The sequence below is a fragment of the Condylostylus longicornis genome, unplaced genomic scaffold (assembly GCF_029603195.1).
Source record: "Condylostylus longicornis isolate FDR11 unplaced genomic scaffold, ASM2960319v2 ptg000004l, whole genome shotgun sequence".
NCBI lineage: Eukaryota > Metazoa > Arthropoda > Insecta > Diptera > Dolichopodidae > Condylostylus > Condylostylus longicornis.
In genome coordinates this window covers 11,515,561-11,529,126 of record NW_026577973.1, presented here as the reverse complement: position 1 = coordinate 11,529,126, position 13,566 = coordinate 11,515,561, and positions in this window count along the sequence as shown.

The window sequence follows — 13,566 nt, the reverse complement described above, 5'->3', positions numbered from 1 at the left end:
GCTGGTTTGTCATACAAGAAGCAAATCCAAACTATTCTGCGTCGATAGGATTTAAAAAATCTATGTGATATCGATGCAACAAATTATCAAAAAACGGCTATGTACAAGGTTTCTAGAGCCATAATTTTTAAAGGGACTTTAAAATTTTCATTTAGAGAAATTATGTTATATCAAAGATCTATTTGAATATAAATAACATAAATAATTTTAGCTTTTTATCTGAAATGGTGTAAAAATTTTGTAAATAGACACACGTACGGATGAACGGAATAAAATGAAACTAATAAGCACCTTCTTTCCAATATTATTGAAAAACTGCTAAGAAGAGTGAAATTTGGAAAGTAAGAAATGCATTTTCGTTTTTAAAGTCCAAACATTCACAAAATATTTTTAGTTTTTTGAGATCAAAATTTCTTAAATGACATTTTTTTTAATTTTATTTCAATTTCTAAATACCAAATTATTTATTCACAAGAAAATTATAAACTAAAAGTTCCTTGACTTTATGAATAATCGTTCAGACCAAACAACGTCCTCGAAATATTTTTTAAAAATTTTAGAACAAAAAACTTTTATAGTGTTCATAAAATATAAAAAACACAAAAGAACACAAAATTTTTGTGGAGAAAATTAATTTCGCTCTTGAATTTTTATTACATTTAATAAAAAGCAAATAACCTAAGGCAAAATATATAGGACATTTTACAAATAAAAACAAAAAAAAAATATATTCAACTTATTCGCCTTAAGAGAATTACAACACAAATTTTAACAGCAATTAATTAAAAAAAAAGGATAAAAATTAAATTAAATGAAAAGTATTTTTTTTTGTCTTTTTCCAATTGTTTTTCGTTTTATTAAAAAATTCTCTATAAAACTACACACACTCACGTTCGATATAAGTAAAAATATTATTTTCTGTACTTTAATAGTTTGCTTGCCTTTGTTAGTGAAAATGTAAAAAATATATATACCCACTCTCTATATCTTTCTTTCTTTCTCTATCTTTGCATATTTGTTTGTTCGTTTTGCTTTCTTTTGATCATAATGTCATACAGCTCGACAATATTGCAACACGTCTATTGTAAACATTTAGAAAATGATTTTTTAATCGTGTTATAAACTGAGCGAATAAAAATTAATACATACCTTATCTTGCAAATAGAGTTACCATACCACACTTGATAAAAAATCGTTAAAACGTATGATCTCCTAAGCAGTAAAGTAAATAAATAAATTTAGAATTTTAATAAGAGATCAAACGCGAGCATATAGAAAAAGAAGGTCCATTGAATTGAGCATGGCTAAAATAGTCGGGCATATTAATAAATTATCCGGCACACGAATTATTATAAATCTTATGATTACAAATTCATATGTAAATGTATTACTCTCTTAATGACAATTGAGGTACTCACAAACAAAGTGTTGTAACTCCACAAATGGCACTTCGAGATTAATGCTTTGCAATACAGATTTTTAATTTCCAATTTTAAAAATATTTATGTTTACAATGTGAACCTACTTTTATCCCTAGCACATTTATATTTAGCAGAAATGCATATATGTAAATCTTTTATCCATTGGTTTTCAAATAATAATTAGAAATATTCAACAAATTCAATGAGTTTTGGATCACTTTTCCAATTCAATGACTAAATGCATTTAGAAGGTTTTTCAATAAATATGTTGAAACGGCCCATAATTCTTTTCAAATATTCTTCATTTAGCACTTCATGAGAGAAACTGCCTCACTGTACATAATGGTTTTATCGATAGAAATGCCGAAGTTAGATCTTTTTTTTATATAATTTTATGAAATTCTAATAGCTCTATGCAAATATTTCGAAATCGCCAAATTGTGGATTAGACTCCTCTTGCCTATGAGCGCCTCAATTATAAGGCAAGTGTTTTGTTTAATTATAATGGTATCTAAACGCAAATTTTTACGATTTTTTTATAAAATTTAATATTATATTAATAAAATACCGCAACCAATCTATACAATTTTTTGTTTTTTTTTTTTCTAGATATTTAGCTAATAAGAGAATATTATTAATTGCAAAATTATAAAAGAAATCTATTAAATAAATAATTAGAAACCGAATTATTTTTAAGTATTCTACATTATGGTTTACCTACAGAACTCCAATATTTTATAATCAGAATTCGTAAGTTTTTATATTAAAACCCAATATTACCTAACTATATTGAAATTTATTTCAATTAACATAATAAGTTTTTTAAAGTGAATTTATTTTAATCTTAAATTAAATATCTATATTGATTCTCTTATATATTAACTTTCATCGATGCTTTTATACCATAACTTCGCTCATATATTCAACTGTATATTTCATTTAACTATTCAATATAAAAAAGATTAATTTCACATATATTTTAATATGAGTGAATATTTTTTTTATTTAAAACCAATTTGGTATTTAGATATACATAGTATCAATTAAGGTAATTTAAGAATTAATTTTTATTAAAAGAAATTTTCATATATTTTGTAAATGAACACTTTTGTAATAATATATTTATGATATAATCAAAATTAATTACTACACATACATATAGCTAATATGAATAAAAATATTTAGTAAATTGGTTAAAAAAAAATAAAACTGTGTTTGCGAAAATCAAAAAAATTAATTCCAAAAATCGAAATACATTGAAAGAAGTACTTTCAGTTTACTTATGGGCAGTATTGTCAAAACCAAAATATGAACTAAAGCCGCCTTTAAACAGTATTTGAGTCAAAAGCCAAGTACAATAACAGTAGCATTGTCAAACATCGTCAAAATATTGTCAGAGTTCGCGCTTTATTTTTACAATATTTTTACAGAATATTTTCATACCATAATATTGTACATATATATATAAGAGTGGGAAAAGAAAACTAAAATAAAATTTTATTTCAATTGATGTGAATGAAGTCTAATAATATAATTTAAACCCCTTCGGTTCAAATTCAAAAAAACAAAAACAATTTTTTTCATATTTTGTAACTGTAAATGAGTTTAAATGTAATATGTAAGGTCCAAATATTTTAATTACTCTTAATATACAAATCAACGTTCAATGTAATTAATAAACAATTAAATATTTGACAATCCTTATATAAAAAAATAAAAGCTTAGAAAGCTCATTTATAATTTGAAAACCGACAAATTTTATAATTGTACTTATGTTTTCAACTTTATATTGAAGACAAAAAAAAAGCGATTTTCCGAATGTCAAATAGGGCTGCCCAGAATTAAGCAAAACTATTGTTGCGAATTAATCGCCAGCGATAAAATAACTAGCCTAAATTCATATAAGAATACCTAATGGAAATTTCCTCTGGACTCGAACCAGTGACCTACCGCAGAAACCAGGTGAGTATCCAGGCGGAAACTCTCTGAGTTACAGAATTATGAATAAATTACCGGGAATTTGTTCTTCGCAACAAGAAAGAATTGTTTAAATTTAGAGATGCTATTTAAGGATTGTATGTAGCATCCCATTTGTTAGCTCATTTTGTAGAACGTCCGCCTAGAAAGCTATAAGTCGCTGGCTCGAGAAGAAAATTTTTTTTAATTTTTCTGCCTTGGCTAATTACTTTTCATTCATCTGTACTTCAGTTGTATGAAGTCTTGTACCTCTGTTGCAAGCAGATTGGACGCCACCTGAATTTGCCTTTATATTAATTGTTGTTTTTTTAAAAACTCTTCTTTTTTCTCAAATTGTAGAAACTACACTTAATCGTATTTTATTTTAAAAGAAATTTTTATTCTTCGTAAATAACACAAAACTAATCTAATTTTAATATCTACATAATTTGAATATTATCTAATTACAATGTGTTTTATTAACATTCAAAAAAAAAAGCAAAAAAAAAAAAAAATAAAATTAATGAATGATCTTTCTTCATAAAATTTTTCAATGATAAAATTGCATCCTATAATTGACTGAAATTACCTTTTAATTTTTATTTTTTTCCAATTTTTTCTTTTATTACAATTCTTTAATTCTTGTTGCGCTTGGACTTCTTTTGTATATTATATAATATGAACTACACTGTAAACATATCCATACATACATAAATATTTTGTAAAAAGTACCATATAATGAATAAAATTAATCAGCACTCAGAAATAATCTAAAAAACGAAAAAACAAGAACAACAATAAAACAAAAATAAAATTTATATGCAGGAAGAATGAAAAAAAAATTAGAGAGAAAAATGCACAAAGGTATCTGCATCGATTATTTTTTTCTCTTTTTGTGTTTTTTCCCCTCTTTTAGTCTCCTCTTTTCGTCTACATACACTGTTCACAAACATGTGCACATACAAATGCACATACGTATATACATGTACATATTTTGCCACATTCTTTTTTAAATTTTATATTCATTTTTTTTGTTTGCTTTTTTCACTTTCAATTCAATATGGAAAGGATATTATCTATAAATGTACATACATAAATGAATGTTTACAACTAAAAGCATAGAAAATGAAAACTTTTTCAGGATCTCATTTTATTATTTCTGTTTTTTTTTTCGTTCTTTTTTTAGTTCTATTTTTTCATTATTGGTGGAAGCGAAAATAATTATCTGATTGCTTTTGGCAAAAAAAAAATTGTTTATACATATGTAAATATGTAAGTATATATGTATGTATATTCAATTTAATATATTCCTATTTTGTTCACAATTTCACATACATACATACTCGTACTCTAATAATATATAATCATGGTTTTTGAATGCATATACGTTTTTTCTCTTTCTTTTCTATTTTTAGCTTTTTCATTTTTTCCTTTAGTTATAGATGTACTTTTGGAACAAAAGATCCTATTTTTCTTGTTTTTTCTTTTAACTTACATGTATAGTATGTATGTATATATATAATTATTTTTATTCAAATATATGGATTCAACTAAATTACTGATTATTGCAATTGGTAATACATATATTTTTTTACTAACTAGTATATATCAATAAAAGTCATATATTATATAGGCTTCTATTTGCAAATATGTATATACAAATTTATATTAACACAATGCAATATAAATATACAAACCTGGTAAAAATTTAATAGTTTAAATGTGAAATAATTTAAAAAAAAAAAGAAAAATTGAAAACGTATACAAAATACGAGTACTTATTCAGTTTACAATAGTAGCATGGCACTGTTTAGTAACAATTGGATAAACTTGTGCATATACAAATATTTATTTAAGATTTGCCTTGAACAGAGTACAGTTTTATAAAAATAATATCTGATTTATATAATTCGTTTATAATATTATTGTATATCAGAAATTTTTATTACAAACACAGCGAAAAATGTAATTTGGCGAACACTACACTAAACTGAATAATTTTTAAATGCTATTCGTAAATTTTATTAAATCTATATGGAAGAGTGAAAGTTTGAAATGTGTAATACAAGATGGTGAAAACAGTTTTGTTAACTTGTCCCATTAATATCGCAATCTAATTTTCTAAATTTTCAAGCGTGCCTGTTCTTTATATTGATAAGCTGAACTTTATAATTTCTTTAGCATTGACAATTTCCTTAAGTTCAATGAACATTAAATTTCCTTAACGTTCAAAAATATAAAAAGTATGTTAAATTTTTATTAAACGCAGTAATAGTAAAGGTTTAGAAGCTGTGATTTGATTTATTCATTTTTGATAAATTTTTTTTTTTTACAATTTTTGTTAATTGTTACTAAAAATTTCAGAGTATTAATATTATTTAAGAGCAATAAAATTTTAAAAATATTCAAAAAAGTTAAAATTTTAAAAAATTTTAAAATTCAATCTTAAATATCCTAATATCTTAAATAATAATATTTATATCGATTCCTATTATTGTATAGGAACTACTTTCACTGGTAACCCTTTTCTTTAGGTGCTTAAATAATTTTAACATCCTTTTTACATTGTCTGACTTTTTATTTCATTATAAATTTCCGAAACGGAACTTGAAAACTATCCTGGTTTATAAATTTAAAGTGAGGACAGAAAATAAATACAAAGATTTTAGAAATTGATAAGAGAAAAAGCAAATTGAAAGAAAAATTGAAATAGATCTCAGTCTTTTACTCTATAGTCTCCCACCCTTCACAGATTGCTTTTAATTTGTTATATACATATATATATATGTTATATATTTGTTATTAAATCGATTAATGTTTCTTTTGTTTCATAATGCATTTTTATTCTGTAGCTACTGAAAATAATTTTTGTTTTTTTATTTTTTTTATTTCGCTTTCAGAAAAAGTCTCAATTTCTTTTTGAAAAATCACTTTATACGTTATATATGAAATGTTTAATACGAGTACATAGTTGAAATTAAATTATGGTTCTTGCTATAGTGGAGAAAATTTTGATTAAATTAAGTTGTAATAAATTTAGTTATTTTCTTATAAAACTCCAAATCACCGAATATTTCCAATTAAATTTTTAAAATCTTTAACAAGGCTATTAAAACCAATTTCTGTTGCATAGCACTCCTGCATCTTTGAGGCTACTAAAATATTTGAAATGTCTAGAATAATTCAAAAATTTTGAGAAAAAATGTTATTATTGATTTCACTTTCTTTATCTATATGTCTGTACTATATTGTGTCCTTAATTAACTATTCAAGCAAACCGTTACCTTAAAGTGTGCTTTCATCAATTTTAGTAGCTTCTTTTCCCGTACTCGGAAACTTAGTCTCTAATTTTAAATATTATAGATATCAATATATGTTAATATTTTCTTTTAATAAAAAATAATCTTTTTCCCACCAACTCCCATTCGAGTCATTTTACCCCTTAACGCTTTTTAGTTCTTGTTCATTCAACACTGTATAAGCTGCATGGAATTTATTAAAAAGTAAAAATGATGTAGTTATCGCATTCTTACTTAAAATTATAACCTTACGTATTAAATACATTTAATAGCAACAAAATTAAATTTTGTTGCAAGTATAGCTTTTTTGAAAATTATCACTTAAATACTTCCCCTAAATATATGCAATAAGAATATTACTTCAATCGAATTTGTTCCACAAGTTAGTATTAATTATGTAAGCTTCAGAGCTTGTAATTTTGAAATAAATATTTACTCCTGGCTTTTTTAATATTGTGCTATATATATTTTAAAATAAGTAAAATAACTTATAAATTATTGAGTAATAGCTAAGTATATGAAAAATTTTGAAAATAAATAATTGATCAACTAAAAATTACTTTATTTAGTAAATAATTTATTAATTATTCGGAATTATGAATATAATTCATTAATTTAAATTTGAAATTAATGGTTTTGTTGCCACAAAGAGAAGATTACTTGAATTGAACTAAAATCTCAAAGAATCTTCAACGGAATGTATATATATAGGTATGAATGTTTATATAAACTTTCAGAAGCTCTCTGCTGAAAAGATCTGCCAAGTAATTGTATTCTCAACATATAAAATTAGAAAATTTAATAAAAAACAGACTCTTTTCCACGTAAGATATTTAAATTCATTTCATACAATAAGATGGCTTTAAATAACATTTTTAAACTTTATAGACCATTTTTTAACTTATTCACACATATATTAAATTGCAATTTCCGTGAATTCAATTTTTATGTTTTTTTAACAATTTCTCTTTTTATACTACTTTTATTTTTTTTTTTTATTTTTTACCATTATTTTTACTGCGTTTTATTTTCAACTGAAATTACATTATTTTGCTCATAAATCTCTTTTATTTTTAATTAAATTCAAACTAATTTTATTGATATTGTCTATAAGTCAGTTTTATATAAATGTATATGTATATGTAAGTATAATATGTATATATAATATAATAATAGTTATTATTATTTTGAATATTTATGTTGACTGTAATTTTAACTCGACAATCGTGATCTAACATTCCGAATACTTTAATATCCAATAAAATATATAGGTATTCAAATTCAGTCGGCCTATACTCGTTTGGTGTAGTTCTTTCTTTGTATACTTACAATATAAAGGACATAATATTGTATATATTTATATATATACATTATATATAAATATTTAATTTTTAATTTTAACCGTTAAATTGTTATAGAGTGTGTATACAGTGTTAGTTACACAAATATATGCGAATATTTGTAAATAAAAATTTGTGCATAAAATGCAATTCAACTAGTATAAATATTTTTCCTTAATTCTTATAGGCGCCGTTTTTTGTACGTGCGTGTATATAATTTGTTTCCCATGTAAAATATGTAATTGTGTTATATGAAATTTTTGTATAAACTGGTATAACTGTAAGTACATTATAATGTAAATTTATTTTTTCATAAATTTTTAATTACAGATGCGCGTATAAGAAAATTAATGAAATTGTTTTTCACTTGAGGGAGATATAGAGCGTTGTATAATATTTTTTATGTCCTATACTCTTTTACATTACTGATACGCGAATTCTAAAATATATATATTTGTATATTGAAATTTTTAGAATAAAATTAATTTCAAAATCTATTAAAAAGTTAAATTGAAATTTTGCTATATTAATTTATGTTTTTAAATTTTTAAAAATCATGTCATATGGTGCACTTTACTTGTAGATTGTAGACTGTAGATTCTAAGGGAACCGAGTGGGACAGGAGCATCCCCCCAAGCCACCGCAGCCATTTTTGACTTATTGTAGCCACCCCACTCTCCCGCCTATAATATCCCCGTCCCAATCACAAAGCCGGAGATATCCCTAAGGGAGTTGGACAATAGTTCCCGAACACTTAGGGACCCATGTCCAAGACAATTGCGGCGCCGAACAGCCAGTGCCGGACAGTCGCAGAGAATGTGCACGGCGGTCTCATCGCCACCCCCACAAAATCTGCACAGGGGGGAGCCCGACTTCCCCAGCCTATGCAGGTGGTATTTCACCGGGCAGTGCCCCGTGAAGAAATTAGCAATAGTGCGAACCCGGCTCCTGCTCATCCCCAGCAACTCCGCAGCGAATCCGCCGGAGCACGCCGGAACAAACACTTTCGCATGACGGCACCCTTTCGTGTCCCGCCAGTGACGACTGCATTCCGCCGCGAGTAGGCAGGCAAGCCTGGCCCCCACGGCGGAAGAAGGCAGACCACAGAAAGGCAGCGGCTGCACAAAGGCAGCCCCAGATCCCCTCCGCGCCAACTCATCGGCAACTTCGTTGCCCGCATGGCCACTATGGCCCGGCACCCAAATGAGCATCACTCTGTTTTCCGATGCCAATTCCATAAGTGCAGCAAGGCAGCTCCAGACCAGCTTGGATGTAACCTGAGCTGAACAGAGCGCCAGCAGTGCAGCCCTGCTGTCTGAGAACACATAGATGGTGCGGTTTCTATACCCCCTTTCCAAATTGATTCTCAGACAGATTTCTATTGCATGTATTTCGGCCTGGAACACTGTGCAATACGGGTCAAGGGTTGCATATACACGCGTGTCCGGGCGGACACCGTATACGCCCGAGCCCACACCCGACTCCGTTTTGAACTTTTAAATTAAAATAACTAAAATAGAATAGTATTGCACAAATAAACACAATATTTTTTTATCTATGATAATACGTACCAACGTCTGTGAATTTAATAAAATATTTCCCCAGAAAATATACGCGATTCACAATATAATATTTAAAATATTTATATTTAAAATTATCAACATACTTACTATTGGTACAAAAATAATTTCTAAATCGATTTGTACCATTTCAGGATTCTTGAGAAGACAGTAATTTGTCATCTATGACTCGACTGGTATACTAAATAGAAATTATAAATTTTACAAATACATCTATTTTTTTACAATAATTTGTAAGTATTATACAAATGCACGTATTTAAATTCTGCAACAATATAATACCCAAGTTGGACTGAGTCACAATACGTTACATAACATTATAAATTAATTTTTAACAAAATAAATTTGTTCCAATATTTTAGAACGTTCGGTAATAATTGAAAATCTTCATGGAGTATAGGTGTATTTAAAGTTATAAAAATCGTTTACGTGCAGTTATGAAATATAGATAATAAAAAACATAAGAAGGGCTGTAAGTCAGGCTTGAAGTAAGTTCACAGACTTGAATCTTTAAATACCTTTTGACTTAACAACAACTTACAAATTTTTCCTATTCCACGCTTAAATTTAATTGTTCACATATGCTGCATTTATTTATGCTCCAAACTTGACAATTTTTTATAACAGATTATCCTTTAAATTTTCAATTTCACAATACAAAAATTCCTCTAATTTTATAGACCTTGATATTACATAAACGTGAATAATATATAAAAACCACTTTAGATTATTGTTTTAATTAAATTTAATTTACAGATAATTGAAAAAATTTAATTTATTCAAATAAGTATATTTAATGTCCTCTAGTGGTTAGTAAAAGAATTCAAAAGTTTTTTATAATTTTAAATAATATTTTTATTTTTTAAAATTTATTACTTACCTATTTAAAGAATAAAATCCGAATTTTTGTATCTAAATTGTACTTGTATCTAATTATACTTAGATATACTTTCTATCTAAATATACTTTAATGTGATATTGGCAAAATGAATGCATGAAAAGTTTAATTTAATGTTCATGTTGTCACAAAAATTTAATTATTTACGTTAATTTATTAATTAATTGTATGTTTAGCCAGTCTATTTATTCTTTCATTAATATTTACAATCCATTTCTAATTCATTTAAAAAACTCACATAATCTACAGAACAGAAAGAAAATTATTTCTCTCTTTCATGAAAATTCGGATAAGCATCAAATTTTTAAAGTTCAAAAATATTTATTTGAATAGAATATTTGATAAATATTTTATTTGAATAGAAAAAAGTTTCTTCCGATATCTTTCCCCTACTTTTATATTAACACTCAAATATAATTTTTTTAGTTAGGCACCCATTTATGTCACGCTATAAATTGCATCCAGCTCTTATTAAAGCGGGAATGTAACATCAATCGGTTTTTTAATCAACGTTAAGCTAATAATATCCCTTAGACATATAATGCTAAATCTAATAATCTAAACTTTGTGTTGACTGAAATTTCATTGTGAATTTTACTTTAAAAATTTTTATGAACGAGTGCAATTTTATATGGCAATGTAAAACTTTATTTGGATAGAATATTGTTTTCATTGTTTAGAACTTAATACGTTGAATTCTAATATATTACCGATAAATATATTTAAAGAGCCAATTTTTTTTTCTATAGCTCTATAACTTATCTTTTATCTATTATTAAAGTTCTAATTTAATATTAAATAAATTTAATACCAAAGAAGGATGCTACAATATAATTATTTTTTTTTTTAATAAGTTTCTTTAAATTAGCAAAGCGATAAACCTGCAACTCAACATATTGTTTTTTATATTCACGGGTTAACAAGAATTTTAACTAATATTTTAGAATTGCTGTTTAATTGTAAACACAAACAATTTTGCAAACCTTTTGTTTGATGAATTTTGTTATGTAATCAAGATCCTATTTTCAGAATTCACAAAAAAATTAGATAAAAAAACCAAGAAAGCAATTATTTTATTTGTATTAAAAAAATTATAAAACCATATTGTCAAAGCAAAAGAATTTCAAATATTAGAAATATTAAAACATTTAACAACATAACGCTTTATAAGGAATTGAAATATAAACTACAAGGCGTTATTTTTTAATTATATAATTTTATTACTTGTTCATCCCCATTTTTTAAATCGAATTTTTTTTTTAAACATACTTATTTAATTTAAAAACAAACAAGAAAAAAATATTTTTACCATGAAAAATAACCAAATAAAAAATATTTAAATTAATATAATTATTTTTTTCAATATTTTACGTAAATATAATAATTTTAATATCATATTTTAAATATTTATTCTACGTAATAACTGTTTAAGTTATAAATATTTAGAATTTACTTGTTTTACTAAAAGTAAAATGCGTTTAATGATAAATTTCTTAAATTTATTATTTTTAATTATTTTAAAGTTTTTTTTTCATTTTCTAGTTATTTATATAGCAAGATTAAATATGTTTGAATAAAAATGTAAATATAAAATGAAAAAAAAAAGAATTAAGATTATTTGAAAAAAAAATCAAAGAGAAAAATTATGAGGAGTAGCTATTTTATTAAATTTTTTCATTAAACTTGCAAAATCTTAGAGTTTTTTTTTTGTATTTTTTGTCTTATAAAATTTGGATATTAAAGCTGTACAGGAGGCAATCGGAAAATTTATTAATTTAAATACTAGTTTAATTCTAATTTTTAAGAGACTGCTTAGAATTTTAGTAAACAAATTCTTTCAATTGATTTTAATAATTTAAATAAATTGTTTCCATCTTGTGGACACTTAAAAAAATCTTTAAAATTTTTTTTTTCTTTAATTTTTTTTCTTTAATTTTTTTGCATTACAATAACATTTTTATATATTTTATACTTGGGATGAATTTATTTATATCTACTTTTTGCATTTGAAATTAGAATTTTTGTTTAAGTTAAAGAGAAAATTGGAAAATAATTTTCCCAATAAGTTCAATTTATAAAAATACACAAATTAAAATAGTATTTTATGAATATAAATATTCCATTTCAAATATTTCACATTAAGTAAAAAAAGATGATTTAAGTAAAGAGTAAGATGCTGATTGTACTATGCAATTTAATTATTCGCGGTATAATTATATTTTGTACTTTAGGAAATTCAAAAGGTTTTTGAACGAAATGCAAAAAGTATTTTCGGAAATATCATCCTTTTTTATAATATAATCTTTGTATTATCTAAATAGCGAATTATAATTATCGTTAATTTGTCACTTTTAGTTTAAATTATTAAACATATGTGTATTTATTTAATAAAGTAAAATAATTTGAATTGAGTTTTTCAAGTTTTAACTATTAATATTGTAACATTGTAGAAAAAAGTATTTAATAATAATTTTATTACTATTATAACTATCAAGTGAACAATTTAATAGCATATTATTTTTATTTTTTGCATTCTAGTTACTTAAAGAATGTACATTAAGTTATTTTGAGTGAAATTCCAATTATTTTAGAGTTGAGAAACCGTTTTAAACATTATACGATTTTTGTTACTCGTAATTTTTGGACTATCGTAATTCAAAAAACTACATTTTTATATTTGTTCAATTACATAAGTTTTTTGTTTTTTGTTCAAAATGGATTAATCTAATCCAACAATAAAAATTAGAATGAAATTTAAATTCAATTATAAAATTTAAGTTTTACATACTACTATAATTAAAAATAAATCAATTTTAAAAATATTTCAACTTTCAAGGAACCTACATTTTATTATTGGATAATCTAAAAAAAAATAATTACTTAAGAAATATTTACATATATTACGATGGCTAAAGTAACAAAAATATTTGAACAAAATCATTAAAGGAACTAATTTTTTTATTTATATTGATAAGATACAAGTAGCGATTTTAAATGCTAATTCATTAACATGACATATTCCAGTTTAACTGAAAATAAAACTATGGTTGTTATCATTTCAAAAAAAAAATT